The sequence below is a fragment of the Balaenoptera physalus genome, assembly GCF_965194825.1.
Source record: "Balaenoptera physalus genome assembly, chromosome: 4".
In the NCBI taxonomy this organism is placed as follows: Eukaryota; Metazoa; Chordata; class Mammalia; order Artiodactyla; family Balaenopteridae; genus Balaenoptera; species Balaenoptera physalus.
In genome coordinates this window covers 3942851-3961639 of record NC_138891.1, presented here as the reverse complement: position 1 = coordinate 3961639, position 18789 = coordinate 3942851, and the positions used below count along the sequence as shown (strand labels likewise).

Sequence of the window (18789 nt, the reverse complement as noted above, 5' to 3'; positions counted from 1 at the left end):
AGGTGTTTTGTTTTAAATAGAGGACATTGTGTCAGGGTGAAAGCCACTTAGTTGGGACTTGACCACCTGCCCAGTCATTGATTATCAATTCTTTTCAGCCTACGAACACTAGGTGAAGACTTGGAGCCACCTAATTTATGGTGTCACCACTGACAGAAATTCCTGGTGCTGCCACCCATGAACTAGATGGATCGCCTTAGATAATCACATCAATCCAAATCAGGATGAAATCCAAGGGTTCTTTGGGGTAGAAACTATCTTCTCCCTCACTAGCCATCCTCTTTCTCTTGATGATCAGATCCATGGCCAAGTTCGCTGCCCCCTCCACCACTACAAAATTTTCTCCCATACCTACGAAAGTTTTTCAAATCCTAATATGCTCTGCAAGTAATCCCAGCAGAGTTATGAAGCAGGTACAGATAAGATCTAGCGGCATTCAAACTTGAGGATTATATATGAAACTTTCTGAGCTTCCAGAATGTTACGTACACATACATACAACTGAATACACAAATACATTTCCAAAGCCAAAGTGGATGACTTGGCAAGGATGAGAGAGGTCTGTGCTGATACTTGTATAACACGTCTTTCCTTGTTATGGCGTAAACTCTCAAAGAATTGCTTCTTTCAATTATAAAAGCTAAATTACGTAATCTTAGTTTGGATTATGCCATTATCAAGAGAGTTAGGAACTGAATCACCCAAGTTTCAGCTACACAAATCGTCTAAGAAAATCTAGTCATTTCCAAGTGTAGTAATATTTGACCTTGTGTATATGAAGCATGCTAGAATTAACACTTGGGCAAAACTTTTAAGGACACATTATGTATCTGTGATACTCATAGCATTATTGTTCCTTTTGATGCAGTTTCCAGCAATCCAAAGAGAAGTACCCAATTTGCCAGTTATATTTCCTGGCTAGGGGCTTGGTATAAATCATTTACAATGATCACTTTATGCCAATTTTTCCTACCCTCATCTCTAAACCAACCAAAATAAATGGCTGGCAGCAAGACAGCGGTCATTTACACAGTACAGTCATTTTACTTTGAAGTAACTTCAATTTACAGAAAAGTTGCAAAAATAGTACAAAGAATTCCCATATACCCTTTACCCAGAATCCCCAAATGTCAATATTTTATTACAATTACTTTATCCTCCCTTTCACACTCTCTCTACACACATGCACACACACACACATGCACACGTGCACACATGCACAAGCAAATCAGTCATTCACAGCAAGATTTAAAAACACTTTTTCTTATACAAATCAAAACTACAATGAGGTACCACCTCACACAGGTCAGAATGGCCATCCTTAAAAAGTCTACAAATACAAATAACAAATGCTGGAGAGGGTGTGGAGAAAAGGGAACCTCCTACACTGTTGATAGGAGTGTAAATTGGTGCAGCCTCTATGGAAAACAGTCTGGAGGTTCCTTAAAAAACTAAAAATAGAGCTACTGTATGATCCAGCAATCCCACTCCAGGATATATATACAGACAAAGCTCTAATTCAAAAAGATACATGCACCCCTATGTTCATAGCTGCACTATTTACAATAGGCAAGACATGGAAGCAACCTAAATGTCCATTGACAGATGAATGGATAAAGAAGATGTGATACATATATACAAAGGAATGTTACTCAACCATAAAAAAGAATGAAATAATGCCATTTGCAGCAACACGGATGGACCTAGAGATTATCATACTAAGCGATGTAAGTCAAAAAGAGAAAGACAAATACGATATGATATCACTTATAAGTGGAATCTAAAATATGACAGAAAAGAACTTATCTACAAAACAGAAACAGACTCACAGACACAGAAAACAGATTTGTAGTTGCCAAGAGGAGGAGAGGAGGAGAAGGGATAGACTGATAGTTTGGGGTTAGTAGATGCAGACTATTATATAGAGAATGGATAAACAACAAGGTCCTACTGTATAGCCCAAGGAACTATATTCAATATCCTGTGATAAACCATAATGGAAAAGAATATGAAAAAGAATATATATATCCTTATATATATACACACATATATATATAAAACTGAATCACTTTGCTGTATATCAGAAACCAACACAACATTGTAAATCAACTATACTTCAATAAAATAAATTTTTAAAAGTAAAAATAAATAAAAATAAAAACACTTTTTCTTTCTGGTCCAGAACCGGGCATTGCATTTACTTGTCATGTCTTTTGAGTTAATCTGGGATAGCCCCTTGGTCTTCCTTTGTCTTTCATAACCTCAAAGAGTACAAGCCAATTTTTTTATACAATGCCCCTCAATTTGGGTTTCGTCTGATGTTTCCTCATGATTCATTTATGCATCTTCATTTAAGTAAACATAAACATGAAGACATGGAAGACCTCAGGATATTTTGCTAACGGAAAAATGTGACCGTATTTGTCATGGTCACAAAAGAAAGCAGAAGGCCTACTCAAAGAATTTAACTAAAATTATTTTAATGAATGTACCCTTTTCAGAGGTGTGGACAGGGTTAAGGAAGCAGCAAGGGGTCAAGGGAACCAACAACTGACGGTAATGCATCCTGGGATTAGCAGAGTGGGAGCTTTACCAGCACTGAACTGATGGGGCAGGAGGAAGGGACCACTAGCTGGGGGTGAGGGGGGTCAGATGGGGGCTTCAGCCACAGAGGAACATGGGTTGTGAGGGAGGGTCAGAGTTATAAAATATCCCAACTCCCTTCTCTACCACTTTCCAGTCTCCTACCACTGTCTCCCTTTAGGCAAAACTAACCAGAAGCAAAAAGACCAGGGAACCGAGGTGATATGTCCATAGCAATCAGCTTCCCAGGGTGCATTGCAGGACAGGGAAAGGTAGAGAAGAGATCTTAGGGAACAAGACAAGTAGAGAACAGCCCACACAGGGAGCAAGTTCCAGAGTGTAAGGATATTTTAAGAAGATGTCAACTTGGATTTTTCTCAGAGTGCAAAATTTCAGCTAGGGGTCAGACCTGAAGACAGAAGGCACTAAGCTCTCTGTGTTTGGTGCCCACAAAGCAGCCAATACTGGGGCCGCCCTCCCCAGAGATCTCACAGACAGAAGCAAAAATGTAGAACCAGGCCTACTGCCACCCCCGATACCTGGCCCTCCTTAGACTATATAGAAAGTGAACTATTCAACAGTCTTAAAACAGCAACTCATGGGAAGAATCTATCCCCTCTGTCCCCCAAGAGGACAGAGAGAGAGCAGGTTGCTTTCCCTTCCCAAAACAAGGGAGGTGATCTTTAATGAGGCTCAAAAAAAATTATGTGTAAAGATTGGGGGTGACTGCAAGAAGCAGAGATTGGCATTTTATTCCCTATGTGGATGTCTGGTTGACCAGCAGACCTAAGGATCGCTCCACGCTCCCTGCATAAGAGAGCAGACTAGCAGAGAGATGGCAAGTGGAGAAGCAGGAGGAGTACCGGTGGAAAGAAGGTCAGGATCACCCCCATCCCCTCAGGTTCTTTTTTTTAAATTTTTATTGGACTATAGTTGACTTACAATGTTGTGTTCGTTTCAGGTGCACAGCAAAGTGAATCAGTTATACATATACACACATCCACTTTTTTTTTTTTTTTTTAGATTCTTTTCCATATAGGTCATTACAGAGTACTGAGTAGAGTTCCCTGTGCTATACAGTAGGTCCTTATTAGTTATCTCTTTCATATACAGTAGTGTGTATATGTCAATCCCAATATGCCAATTTATCCAGCTTCTTGATTTTCAACACACATGGAAGATGAGATTCCCCCAGGTGTCTGCCAGCCTTCGAGATGGTGTTGGCCAGGTGAGACTGAAGAACTCTTCTTAGAACCTTAGAGTTGGGTATTTTAGGAGGCAAAGGTGTGTCCTATCAAAGAATGGCAAGGGACACCATGCTTGGCTGGAAGAGGTATTCAAGCATGACTAAGGGCTACAAATGCCTGCAATCCTGAGTGGAAGCAAGCCACTCTTGCAAGGGGTGCATTGAGGCTTTCACCATCATTGAGCTCACAAAGGCTAGAATAGCAGGTGCAGCCAAGGAAGAAAAGGCTGCGAGCTAGTTCCCACCGCCACGCCCACGGAGACCCAGCAGCTGGAGTCACACGCAAGTCTCGTCTTCACTGGACTTGGGGAGACCTTCTCTGAACTGCACTTAAGATTGAAGTTTTCAAATAAATATAATCCTAAATATTGAAATGAAACCATTCTAACAACTGAAAGTAACAGGAAAGTTATGGAGAGGACTGAGGTTTCGTTAAGGAGCCCACTCACCACCGAACGGAAAAAGGGAAGTTTAAAATATCACACTCATTTTTGGAACTTCCCTGGTGGTCCAGTGGGTCCAGTGGTTAAGACTCCGCACTTCCACTGAAGGGTGGGGAGCGTTCGTTTCCTGGTCAGGGAGCCAAGATCCCACATGCCTCGGGGCCAATAAACCAAAACATAGGAGCCAAGATCCCACATGCCTCCGGGCCAAAAAACCAAAACAGAAACAATATTGTAACAAATTCAATAAAGACTGTAAAAATGGTCCACATCAAAAAAAAAATCTTAAAAAAAAAAAACCATTAGAATAAATACTGCAAATGCCATTACGATCTTCACGTTCATTCCCTTTTTAAGGCTCAGTATTAAATATCTTCTTCATAAATGAACTTAGCATTTTTTCAGTGTTTTCGGTAGATTCGTATTCATGTAATTCTTCCTAGGTTCCCTTTGCCATCTGAAAAAAATGTGTTTTTCACGGTAAATGCTTACCGAGAACACAGCCGTCACTCAAAGTTTTCCTTAATCTGGATGGTTCTGATGTGTCTTTTCCTGCATCCGTCTCTCCCGTGGAGCGCCTCTAACGAGCCTCCCGGAAAAGCACACGTGCGATTCTGAAGGAGCAGAATGTCCCAGAAAAGCTCAACAACTTCTCCCACGTTCCTTTCTCTGCTGCCTCATGAGCTTTCTCCTGCGCCCTTTCCTAGCTCACACCGGATTACACATCTAGTGCTTTCCCTGCTGAACTGGTGATGGTACTCAGACAACTAACTCTCAGTATTCCAGTCTTCGTACATTCTACACGCATTTACGAGGGCTTACCACGTGTCGGGGCTATTTTGGGGCTGGAGGATAAAAATGAATAAAATATGTTCAGCCCTTGCTGACCACACACCAAGGCAACGACCTTCCCATGGCTTATGGGCCACAAGTCAGCCAAGAACTAAATTCCAAGCTTAGCATGAATACCAACCCTCAAATTCTTTATAATTTTCAAAAGCGACTACCATGATGATCTTGGCTGTTAATACTGTACTTTGAGTAGGTTGGCAAAAAAAAAAAAAAAAAAATCCAAGCTACAGCTCATTTTCTTTCACATTTTCTGCCTGTGATAACCTACCTCTCTGGGTCATAAAATCTTAACAGAGTAATCTTAATTTTATGAGGAGTGAAAGCTGTTAGCAGTCATTTTAAAAGATGTTTATGTAGCATAACAAAACCAGACTGGACACGACTCAATCCCATGACAACCTTTAGAATGCTGTCACAATTGCCACTAATTGTTGAATGGGCTTAAATCAGCTTTGTAAGTGAACTTCTCTGGCATAAAGATTCATGTGGGACAAGAATGAGATTAGAGGTTTATTCTTCTATTACTGTTCTAACTGTAACTCTAAACTCCCTGGAAGGCAACAAAATAGTTTAGGGACTTTAGTTGGAAATACCTGATTTATAGTGGTTGTCGCAGCTCTCTGCTTGCTTTTGAATAAAATTAATCCTAATGCAGCCATTCAGGTATAAGCACATCTTTAATGAACTTTTCATTAATTCCTCTCTTATCAAAATAAAGCTTTTGATAGAGTTGTTTCTCTACATTGAGCTTACATTTTTTATTCGAGAAGAAAAGAAACAAAATTTCAAAGAAAATGGAATGTACAGGCTAGAAAAGAAGGAAAATTAATAAACCCATGGCCTGTGAAACTCACTTCTGAATCTGGCTCTAGGAATCCGTTAAATATCGTGTCTGTTGAGAGAATACTGTGGATCATCTTTAGAATCTTTTGCTTGGGTATAAATAATCCTCCTTCAATAGTTCAAACTCCTGGATAGTAGGTTTTCTGGATTTTCTTTAACAATACGTTGCTTACCAAAATTGTTAAGTAACATACTCTACTATTCTACAACCGTGTTGATTCACAACTAAACCAAAAATCTTCTGTTTAGATAGGGTGGAATTATGACAAGTAATTACAATTTGTTGGTTTAAAATCATTGCTCCTGTTGAATCTTTCAAATCTGTTTCCTTGGTTCCCTGCTCAGCTTGAAGCTGAATACTTCTCCCCCTCAAGTCACATTCCTTTTAAATACGAACTCACTCAACTTTTACCCCTCAAGTGACTTCTCACCAAACTATTCCTTAACAATATTTCAGTTCAGCCAGAACCAAATTCCAACAGAAGGAATGTGACTTCAAGCCAGAACCTTATCTTTTTATAGAACAGAGTAGAATCCACAGCTATTTGACTTGTACAATAAATAGTGCATACCCAATGTCACGTGCACGAGAGCTTAATAAAAGAGTTTGATGATGAAATACCTGGGGCAAGAGAGCCACAAGGAAATTCTAGAAGAAGGGTCGGGGCCAAACCCTGCAACAAATTTAATTTAGTCCACCAAATCACAACATGTAATTGATAATAGCAGTGAACAAAAAAAAAAACAAAACACAAAAGTTAATCCTTAGGCACTACACTCGTGATATTCAATTATAGCATGGAAAATACATGTAATAAAATATACCAGAAGATTAACGCTTATAAAACTGTTAGCCTTCTCAACATCTATTGCACTTATCCTAATATGCATAGTAAGGCATTGAATAGAAGCCTTTGATCACTTATGGTCCAAATTACAAGCCTAACATCCCACATATTAGGCATTAACAAATACAGATGGTCATTTTAACATTCACATAGACAAACTGCACAAGCTACTGCTTCTTTTGACCCCTGTAAAAACACTCCCTTGGTTTGGAAGTATCACTTTTTAATAGCATTGCTGATTAATAATCTTTAAGAAATTATAGAAAACAAGAGAAGTGCAAAAGAACTTTTCAATGGGGTAAGGGGTAGATTCCACAAATTCTGTACAAATGCTGTCCAATGGAAATATTATAGCTATAATAAAAAACGTTAAAAGAACCAGATGAAATAAATTTTAATAGTATATTTAAACTCAATATATCAAAAATATTACCATTTTTATGTAATAAATATAAAAATTATTGATAAAACATGTTTAATCCTTTTTTCTAACTATGTGTCCAAAATTTGATTATGTATTTTTTTGAAATATAGTTCACATACAATAGTACAATAGTTCAGGTGTACTATACAATGATTTGATATTTGCAAAATTATGAAATGATCACGCTGTCTATAGTAACCATCTATTCACACACAAAGTTATTACAATGTTATTGACCATATTCCTTATGCTGTATGTTACACACCATAAGTTATTTATTATACAACTGAAGTTTTTGCCTCTTAATCCCCATCACTTATTTCTCCCACCCTCTCAAACCCCACCCTTCTGGCAATGACCCATTTGTTCTCTATACCTATGAGTCTGTTTTCATTTTGTTTTGTTTGTTTTGTTTTTTAGATTTCACATATAAATGAGATCATGCAGTATTTGTCTTTGTCTGACATACTTCACTTAGCATAATATGCTGTAGATCCATCTGTGGTGCTGCAAATGACAAGATTTCATTTTTAATGGCTGAGTAATATTCCATTGTGTGTATGTGTGTATATATCCATACATATATACATACATATGTATATATATGTATGTATACATACAGACATACACACCACATCTTCTTTATCCATTCATGTGTTGGTGGACACCTGGGTTGCTTCCATATCTTGGCTATTGTAAATAGAGCTGCAATGAACATAGGAAGGCATATATCTTTTCAAATTAGTATTAGTATAGTTTGAAATCAGGAAGTGTGACACCTCCAGATTTGTTTTTCTTTCTCCAGATGGTTTTGGCTATTCTGGGTCTTTTGTGTTTCCATACAAATTTTGGAATTATTTATTCTAGTTCTGTGAAAAATGCCTTTGGTATTTTGATAGGGATTGCATTGAATCTGTAGATTGCCTTGGGTAGTATGGTCATCTTAACAATATTAATTCTCCCAATCCATGAGCATGGTATACCTTTCCATCTGTTTATGTCATCCTTAATCTCATTCATCAGTGTCTTATACTTTTCCAAGTACAAGTATTTTGCCTCCTTGATTAGATTTATTCACAGGTATTTTATTCTTTTTGATGAAACTGTAAATGAGATTGTTATCTAAATTTATTTTTTCGGACATTTTGTTGTTATTGTACAGAAATGAAACAAATTTATTAACTTTGTATCCTGCAACTTTACTGAATTCATTTATTAGTTCTAAGTTTTTCTGGTGGCATCTTTAGTATTTTTAACACATAGTATCATGTATTTTCCTTTTATCACTTTGAATATAAAATGCCACTCCTTTCTTACCTGCAAAGTATCTGCTGAAAAGTCAGCTGATCATCTTATGGGAGTTCCCTTGTACATAACTAGTTGCTTTTCTCTGCTGCTTTTAACATTCTCTCTCTATCTTTAATTTTTGCCATTTTAATTATAAAGTATCTTGGTGTGAACCTCGTTGTGTTCATCTTGTTTGGGACTGTCTGTGTTTCCTGCACCTGGAAGTTTGTTTCCTTTCCCAGGTTAGGGTAGTTTTCAGCTATTGTCTTCAAATGAGTCCTCTGCCCTAATATCTCTATTTTCTCCTACTGGGACCTCTATATAGCGAATGTTAATATGTTTGATGTTGCCCCAGAGATGTCTTAAACTATCCTCATGTAAATTTTTTTTCTTTTTTGTTCTGCTTGGGTGATTTCCACTACTTGGTCTTCCAGTTTGCTGACCCATTCTTCTGTATCATCTAATCTACTATTGATTCCTTCTAGTGCATTTTTCATTTCAGTTATTGTATTCTTCAGCTCTGCTTGATTCTTCTTTATATTCTCTACCTCTTTGTTAAAATCCTCACTGTGTTCATCCATTCTTCTTCTCCCAAGTTCATTGCGCATCTCTATGATCATTACCTTGAACTCTTTATCAGGTAAATTGTTTATCTTCACTTTGTTTAGTTCATTTTCTGAGGTTCTGCCTGTTCCTTCATTTGGAACATATTACTCTGTCACCTCATTTTGCCTTGTTCTCTGTGTTTATTTCTACATAGTAGGTGTCTTGGTCATGTTTCCTGATCTTGCAGAAGTAGCCCTATGTAGGAGACATCCTTTGGAGCCAAGAAGCCCACTCTATATGTTCTAAGGTTGCCCCCTAAGTGAACTGTGTGGTCTCTTCTGTTGTGGTGAACCACCTACTGTGGGCACACTAGTAGGAACATCTGGGTCCCCTGGTTGGCTGCCAGGTCCTGTTTCGTGCAGTGGTTGCCAGTCCAGTGGATGGCAGATGGGCCCAGATCCCCACACAGCTGGCTGTGTGGCTCTGTGGATCCCAGACTGGTGCTGACCTGCTGGCACACTGCTAAGCCCTGCACTAATAGGCTAGAGGAAAGACTCCAAAATGACTCTCACCAGCACCAGTGTCCTGATTATAGAATGAGCTCCCAAAAATGCCTGCCACCAACATTATATACCAAGGAGGAGTCCCAGCAAGTGAGTCTGACCCAGGCACCTTTCTAAGCTAGAACTCAGAGCGTGTAAGATTTTGCATGAGCCCTTTAAGAGCAAAGTCTCTGTTTCCAATAGCTCTCCTGTACACAAGTTCTGCTGGCCTTCAAAGCCAGCTGTTCTGGGGGTTCCTCTTCCTGGTACAGGACCCCCAGGCTGGAAAGCCTGATGTGGGGCTTGGACCTCTCACTCCTTGGGGAGAAGTTCTGCAATTGTAATTATCCTCCCTTTTGTGGGTCTTCTGCTGGGGGTGTGGATCTTGACTGTACCACACCCCTGCCCCTCCTACCCATCTCTTTGTGTTTCCTTCTTTATATCTTTAGTTGTGGAAAATCTTTTCTCCTATTCTTTGGGTCATTCTCATCAACAATTGCTCTACAAATAGTTTTAATTTTGGTGTGCCCATAGAAAGAGGTGAGCTCAGAGTCTTCCTACTCTGCCATCTTGGCCACACCCCTGATGTGTATCTTATATTTACACAATATCTTAATTAGGAGGACCAGCCACATTTTTAGTGGTCTATAGCCACATGTAGCTCTTGGCTAATATTGGGCTGTAAGCTACTGACCTATAAGCTACTAACCCCGGCACAATTCTAAAACTGATTGTGTCTTGGTGAAGCCTGAAGCAAAAGCTTATGCACTACTACTTCATTAAGGATGCAATACCAGGAAGTAGAAATGGGACAAAGGGAGAGTGCAGCAGGGAAGGAAGGCCAGTGAGTCAGCCACAGCTTGGAAACAAGGACAACTGTTTGTTCCATCTCATACAACCATCTTCTGAGACACGTAGACCACTATGTCTCAGCAGGAGGAAGGAAGAATTTATCAGCTAGCTTCCGTCTCACCTTGACCCAAGTCTACTTCACAGAACATAAACTCCCCCACACTTTCAAGTCACATATAACATGATGCCAGTTCAGATTCCTCAGCATCTCACACCTTAGGGGCTATACGGAAAGCCTGGAGAAGCAAGCGAGTAATGTACAGCTGGGGTAGGATGCAGAGCATTGTTGGGTTGTACCCATGTGAAGGTAGTTGCCATAGCAGCTGGGAAAACAAATGGCCAAGGGCCCCAGGGACAGGAGTGGTAGAGGGTATGTGAGGTGGTGGATAAGTAATGTCTGATGCAACCAAGAGAAGATGCACAAATGACTAAGAGTTGCCGCTGGTGCACCCAGACTGAGTCATGTCAAACTGAATTCATATTATGCTTTGTTAAAGCACCAGATGTGTAGATCATGTTATGACTCGCCTGGATCTCTACCTCTCCATTGTCCATCTAATCTTTAGATCTGATGTAGCTTAGTTCCTTCGTACAGACCAAGCGTTGCCCTCCTCAAATTTCTGTATGGAAAGAATTTAAAGAAGCCCAAACCAATAACACCACATCCAGAGAGCTTTGCCATGATTTTCTTCTGATCCTAGGACCCAGTTCTGGTAAGTGGGTTTCTGTACTGTTACTTAGTTCTTATCCTTTTTTCCTCTATTTCCTTCCTCTTTCCCATGAAGCTGGAGACCAGTATCTGCCAGGATCCATCAGCCTGAGGCTGGGGTTGTTCCTTCATTTCTTTGTATTACTGTTCGCTTCCTAGGGCATTGATCTACCTAGAACCCAGATGACTTGTTGTATTGGGTCTTCCAAGTAGAGATGTTTCCCTGGTGTATCCCTGTCACCCTGATCTCCACAAACAGCCTTCCTCAGTGTTATTGGATTTCCCACAATATCTGCAGCTTAATCTATCCCCCCTACTCCGCCCTCCAGAGTGTTCATTCTACTTTAAAGAGACATCAGTTCACCCAAGTGCAAAGATCTGCTGGCTTTGGTTTTTCCTAGCTAGGGGCTTCCGCTCCCCATCCCGTAGTTTGCACATCCCTTTCTCGGGACAGACACAGCCCTGTCCCACGGTTCATGGCTTGGTCAGCAGAAGCACCTTTGTACAAGTCACAAGCTGCCCCACTTCACCTTTGCCTTCACTTTTGCTGCCTGGAAAACATTTCCTCCACACTCTTCCAAAGACTTTCTTCTCATCCTCCCAGTATTTGCTTAAACGTTCTCCCTCAGAGAGGTCCTCTCTGGCCCCCCATTCTAACGTAGACCCTTACTAACATCTCATGTCACCCTCAAAGCGCTTGTCATAATTTATATATTATATACCCGTTTGCTTATTTACTTATCTGTCTTCTATTTCAGACTGTAAGGTCCATGAAAGCCAAAATTACCAATTTATATCTAGCCTCCTTCATAGTTCTAAAATCAATATTTTTTGAATGAATGAATGATCTATTTATCTAGCAGCCAGGCTCCTTACATTAAAAATCAAGGGAATGACAAGAGACTAAAGATCAGGATCTCACAGGGGTCAGGCAGGCAGCATAATATGTAAACCACTGGTTTACAACACTAGAAAGTAGCAGGATTGGGGGAAAACTGCAAAAAAAACCAAAAGACATTTGATTTCAAATTTCAGATATATTCTACTGGCCCAATAGAACTCACCCTGGTCTCAGCCCATTACCTCTACCAATACTGCTGGACTTCCTTCAGCTCCTGCAGCGTGTGGATCAGGAATCCAGGACCCATGGACCTAGTGCTCTCTTAATTCTCTTAAAATAGCCTCGTTGGCAAATTAATATGGAATTTTACCCCCAGGACTTTGCATGTGTTATTCCCTCAATTCCTTTCACATCTGTCTTCTCCACCTTCACTTTACCAACTCCTATTCACCCTTCCACAAGGAGCCTTTCATGACCATCCCCACCTTCTCCCCATCCTGTGTGTTTGCCCCATGCCCGGCACTGCTGTTTACCTGTTTGTCTCCCTCCCAGACTCCCCTTAAGAGAAAGGGCTGGGAATTGTGCCCTGCTGTATCCTTGGTGCCTGGCACTGTGCTTGACACAAAATAGAATTCAAAATATTTACCAAAGGAACAAATGACTCCACCATAGGGATTCTTAGCTGGTTAACCCACGCTGCTTGGGAAGCTAAAGAATGGATCCAGATACAGGTGAAGGTCGCTGACGCTGCAACCAGGCTCCGTCCTCTTTGATCTCCTTTCTGAATGACTCTACTGAAGGCAAGCTTTGCTCTGACTTGCGAGGCATGCAAAGCAGGGCAGAAGAGTCAGGGTGTTGGGAAACGGCCAAAGGAGAGGAGATAAGAGATCGTGGCTGTGGTGAGTGTGGGTTGAGGTCACGGTTTTACAAACCAAGTTTGAATATTTTTTGTGAGTGCTGGGATGCGTAGGATGGTGGAAGAGTGTGGAGGAGGAGGCGTGGCTCAAGGTCGGAATGTGCATCTGTTTATTGGATTTGCTTCCTGGTGGTTTTACAAGCCCAAGACGGGAGCGCTTTCAGTGGTTTCACTTTTGTTTTGCCAGAAAACCTGTAAGTGCTATTTTTAAAGTAGCGTTGCTGGCAGGATCCTATAAATTAATCTGCGTGTACCTTTCCCACCCACCTCGATTATATAACATGGTTAGAACCTAGCTCCCTCTCTTGCTCATCCTATACACATAAATCTAACTGGTTCATTCTCCCTCTTAAATGAATGGACTGATATTTGCTTTATTCTTGAATTGGATATCAGGATTGCTAAATGTCTGTTAAGGTTTAGGAGAGAAGAGTTGATATAAATGGGGCCAAGAAAATCATATATTTTATATGATGGCCAAACGTCTAATGCAGTCTCTAAAAAAAAAAATCCACCCAGTGGAACCCTTTGGGGTACTGGTCTTCTCTAACTTATTGTCTCGTGAATGCCTCTCTCCACGAATCATAGAATCATATCTGTTAGTAGCTAGTAGAACCCCATTGATGCTAGCCCTAGGAAATTATAAAAGTAGGGATGCTGCATGTGCATAACTACTTAATTCTCACAGCAGCCCACCGAGATGGGTGCTTGTAACAGACCATGGAGTTACCCTGCATAACCACTAGACTTGCATTGAACATTCTCCAAAGAGTGGAGAGGGGCTGGAAATGGAGTTAATAGTAGATCACGCCTACATGATGAAACCTCCATAAAAATCCCTGAAGTATGGGGTTCAGAGAAGTACCAGGCTGGTGAACATATCTACATGCGGTGGGTGAATGACACACCCCCATCTCCACAGGGACAGGAGTTCCTGCACTCAGAACCCTTCCGGGATTCCCTGCACGTATCTCTTCATTTGGCTGTTCATCTGTAACCTTTATCATATCCTTTATTATATAATAAACTGGTAAATGTAAGTAAGTGTTTCCCTGAGTTCTTTGAGCCGTTCTAGCAAATGATTCAATCCAAGGAGGGGGTTTGGGGACCCTCTGATTTGTAGCCAAAACCAGAAAGAATTGGGAGTAAACCGGGGACTTACTACTTACTATTGGCATTTAAAGTGGGGGCAGTCTTGTGGGATTAGCCCTTAACCTACAGGGTTGCACTAACTCTGGTTAATATCAGAATTTAATTAAATTGTAGGACATCCAGCTGATGTCACAGAGAATTACTTGGTGTGAGAGAAAAAAAAAAAATCATGTCTGATATCAGAAGCATTATGTGGTTATGTGTATAAGCAAAGGAAGACACCCAGGAAAGTTTTTCCTGTATACCCCCAATGATCCTCACCTTCTAATACTAACACCCTTGTTTTAATTTTCTTCCTTGGGTGTGGGCTAAACTTACTGACTCGCTTCTAACACGTAAACTATGACAGAAGTGTTGAGATAGCATATTCAAAATTAGGATATAAAAAGGCTATAGCTTTCATTATGCATTCTTTCTTCTAACTCTCTCCTGGATCTTGCCATGACTTACGGACTGAATTGTGTCTCTCCCAAAGTTCATGTTGAAGCCCTAAGTCTCAATGTGATGGTATTTGGAGATAAGACCTTTAGAGAGATACTTAAGGCTCAATGAACTCATAAGGGCTGGTGTCCTTATAAGAAGAAAAAGGGACACCAGAAATCTCTCTCTCTCTCCCCACCCCCCAACTCTTCCATGCACAGAGAAAAGGCCACGTGAGGGCACAGGGGGAAGGCGGCTTTCTACAAGGGAAAAAGAGAGCTCTCACCAAGAACAGAAATTGCTAGCACCTTGATTATGGACTTCCAGCCTCCCAGAAAAGTGAGATTATATATATGTATTGTTTAAGCCACCTGGTCTGTGGTATTTTGTTGTGGCAGCCTGAGCATACTAATACCTCATGCCATGAGGTAGTCAGTTATGCCAAAGTCCATACAGCGAGGAACCAACAACCACGTGAGTGAGTTTGGAAGCAGATCCCCCTTGATCAAACCTTCAGATGAGGGACTTGCCTGGTGGCCCAGTGGTTAAGAATCTGCCTGCCAGTGCAGGGGACACGGGTTCGAGCCTTGGTCCGGGAAGATCCCACATGCCGGGGAGCAACTCAGCCCGTGCGCCACAACTACTGAGCCTGCGCTCTAGAGCCCGTGCTCTGCAATAAGAGAAACCACCGCAGTGAGAAGCCTCCACACTGCAACAAAGACCCAAAGCAGCCAAAAATAAATTAATTAATTTTTTTAAAAAACCTTCAGATGAGACCACAGTCCTGGCTGACAGATTGACTGTCAGCTCATGAGATGACACACAGTTAAGCCACAAACAGGTTCTTGACCTACAGAAACTGTAAGATAATAAATATTTGTTGCTATAAGCTACTAAGTTTTGGTGGTAATTTGTTATGCAACAATAGATAACTATTACATGGAATGTCAAGAGAGTAGATGGGTGCAGTCAGCCCCAAATGCATTGCCATCAAAAAAAAAAAAAGTCAGATCAGTGAATGGGGAATTCAAGTGTGAAGCCGAGCAAAATAGAGGTACAGGAGGCGAAAGCAAGGAAACGACAACTGGCCGGGCAAATGGGAGACCATCTTTGTAAATACCAGAGCCAGGAGTTTCAGCCTGGGCCCACTTCCTAACACCATTAAATTGTACATTAGATTAAAATATATGAATTTGGGTGGGGGACACAGACATTTGGTCTATAGCAGCCAACACACAATGTGTTCTCATGCAAATTATCACTGTGGGAAACTGAAATTTAATGCCACTGGGGAACTCTGGGAGACAGAATAGAACAGGTATCTTAGAGTTTTCCCACCCAGGGGTGAGGGAACTGGTGTATTTATCCACTAACTCTTGTCCATCATTGGTTGAGGGCTGGGGATGGGGTCATGAATTCCCAGCACCTGTTGCCTACAGAGAATAGGGAGAAGTTAGCTGGTGTGCATGGCCACTGTAAATGCCAAGAAGACTGGAATCTGATTCTGAAAGCAACTGCTTCCTATAGGGCCCCTGAAGTAGCCTTTAATTATTTAGGTAGCAACTATATATAGTCTATCTAAATGACTGTATAGCACAGGGAACTGTGCTCAATATTATGTAATCACTTAATTGGTGGTTACATGGGGAAAAGAATTAGGAAAAGAATTGGGAAAAGAATGTGAAAAAGAATAGATACATGTATATGTATAACTAAATCACTTTGTTGTACACCTGAAAACTAACACAATATTGTTAATCAACTATACTCCAATATAAAATAAAAAGCTTAAAATAAAAAAAATGGCATCTTTGAAAATTATTGTTGTGAAAACCTGTCAAGATGAAGCAGGCTGCTGTGCTTTTTAAGAGATTTGAAGAAAGGTGTTTAAATTCCAACGAACTCAGTCCCACTCTTGTTTCAAGCCTTGATTTGTTTCAGAGACCTTTGAAAAGTTACTTTGCTTCTCTGAGCCTCAGTTTTCTTACCTGTGAAATGGACACAATAATACCTACTATATTCGGTAGTGGTAAGATAAAGTGTGTAAAACAGCAAGCATAGAGATAGATAATTGCTTTCTTTAAAAATTTTAAACTTGCAATGACAACTTAGTGATGGCAACTTTGCCTATATAACGGATTGCTCAAACAAAAATAGTAATAACAAGTCAAAGGCAGTACTAGTGTATGTAATAGACTGAATGTTTGTGTCCCAAATTTCACGTTAAATCCTAACCCCCAAAGTGATTATATTTGGAGATGGAGACTTTGGCAGGTGATTAGGTCATGAGGGTGGGACCCTTATAGAAGAGACCCCTTCCATCTGCCATGTGAGGACACAGAAAAAAGACAACTGTCTATGGGCTAGGAAGAAGTCTCTCACCAGACACTAAATCTACCGGCACCTTGATCTTGGACTTCATCCAGCACTGTGAGAAATAAATGTTTGTTGTTTATAAGCCACTGGGTCTGTGGCATTCTGTTATAGCAGGCTGATAGACCAACAGAGTATGCTTAGGATAAAAAAACTCAACAATGCCTATCAGTATTGAAATACTTAATCTACGATTGTTAAAATAACATTAAAAATCTAATGCTGTTTTCAGGTATATGCATCCAAATTTTTTTCCTTCAAACTTGCTTTTTCTATAAAACTTTCTTTATTAAAGTTGTTATATATGAAAGAAATATGCAATCAAAATGGTGAAAATGTATCTAAATAAGTTGACAACATTAGGTAAAAATGAACTTTGGATCTTAAAAAACAAGATGACAGAGAAAATGAAGGAATAGCTCTCCAAAATTGAGATTTTCAATTGTAAAACCACATTAGCACACACAAAATTTACCGTTATATGAACTAGTGGTTGGAAGCACCCATTTTCAGGAGTTTGTTTCTGGAAAACTTGGAGCTGGAGACAAAACTTGAGTTCATGAAAGATTGCCAAACAAGCTAAGCAGCCGTAACTGGTCAAAAACTCCAAATACGTGAGAAATGAACAGAAACTGTACCATCTTATAAATATCACAGGGTTCATAAAAATAGTTCAAAAACCCTGATACTCTCTGATAAATAGAAACAAATATTTACGATCACATTAGAATTAGCAACACTATCATCATGGTGCGCAAAATTACCAGTGTGACAAACTGCTATGATTGAAAATATTTATTTTTGAGCAATTTTTTGTTTCAGTCAATTCCCCTGGAGACTCCAGCCTGACACATGGTAGATGTCTGAGAAATGTTTGCTCCCCCTATTTATCAGTATGCCTGCAGTACTGTTAAAGGAAGAAAATGCTAACACAGATTTCTGAGACCCAACTCCAAGCGCAAGCCATCACCAAATAGGGACTATTGGTAAAAGCCCAATTATGGGAACTCAAACAGAAGGATTGCTATAAAGTGCTTTGGGGTTGTTAACGGAAGAAAAGAATACCAAAGAGACAGAGGCAGAGATTAGACACCAAGAGATCCAGTCAAGGCATCGAATTGGATAGTGGTCCAATAGTCTAGGTGGTACCTCCCAAATAGTAAGGTCTAGGAGGTCCAGAAGCAGTGCCTGGAACAAGCAGGCAAAATGGAATGGCTCAGAAGCTGCATCTGTCAATTGAAAGTATCTCTTGAGACATTCTTTTGACTAAACCAGACATAAAACTAGAGATGAAACCTTATGCCGTCAGAAAAGACTGGACCAAGTCCATCCAATGCCTCGGATCTCTAGCACAGGTAGAACCCTGTAATGGAAAAGAATGACTCGGTAGCAGCACTTCTCAATGAAAATATGTCTTTAGGAGACTCAATTCCTTTCAGGCGGATTTTGTGTTCATCAGATTTTAGTTATTAATTTTTCCCAAAGATCTTCCTAAGAATGAGATGCACTGACCTGTGAACATAAATATTCTGATTTTGATGGTCTCGATGTCCAAAACCGTACATTACAACATACATTCCAGTTTGCTGACCACAGGGGAATTAAGTCAGTGGGAATCCACACTTAAAGGCATAAGACAGCAGCAGACTTTTAGATGTGCGCTGCTCTCAGAAGGGGTTATGACCTTGGGAGGCATCTTTCTTTAGCCAAGTACAAGTCCCAGAGATGCACTGTCTGAGACATGTAGGCAGCCAACCCTCCAGGCAACTGGGAGAATGAATGTTGCAGTCCTGGAGTGGCAGATCTGGGTGGCACGTCCCAGCACCACATACCTTTTCTTTTCTTTTTTTTTTTTTATTGGAGTATAGTTGTTTTATAATGTTGTGTTAGTTTCTGCTGTACAACAAAGTGA

At 40.3% G+C, this 18789-nt stretch overlaps 1 long non-coding RNA gene across 1 annotated transcript in view; it reads left to right on the top strand.

Moving 5' to 3' along the window:
* The first annotated feature begins 1402 nt into the window (after positions 1-1402).
* The window catches only part of LOC309660314, a 75146-nt gene continuing 57759 nt past the window's right edge, over positions 1403-18789 (top strand). The window contains exon 1 of the long non-coding RNA XR_014263333.1: positions 1403-11179. This is a non-coding gene — a long non-coding RNA (uncharacterized lncRNA). The remainder of the gene's footprint in view (positions 11180-18789) is intronic.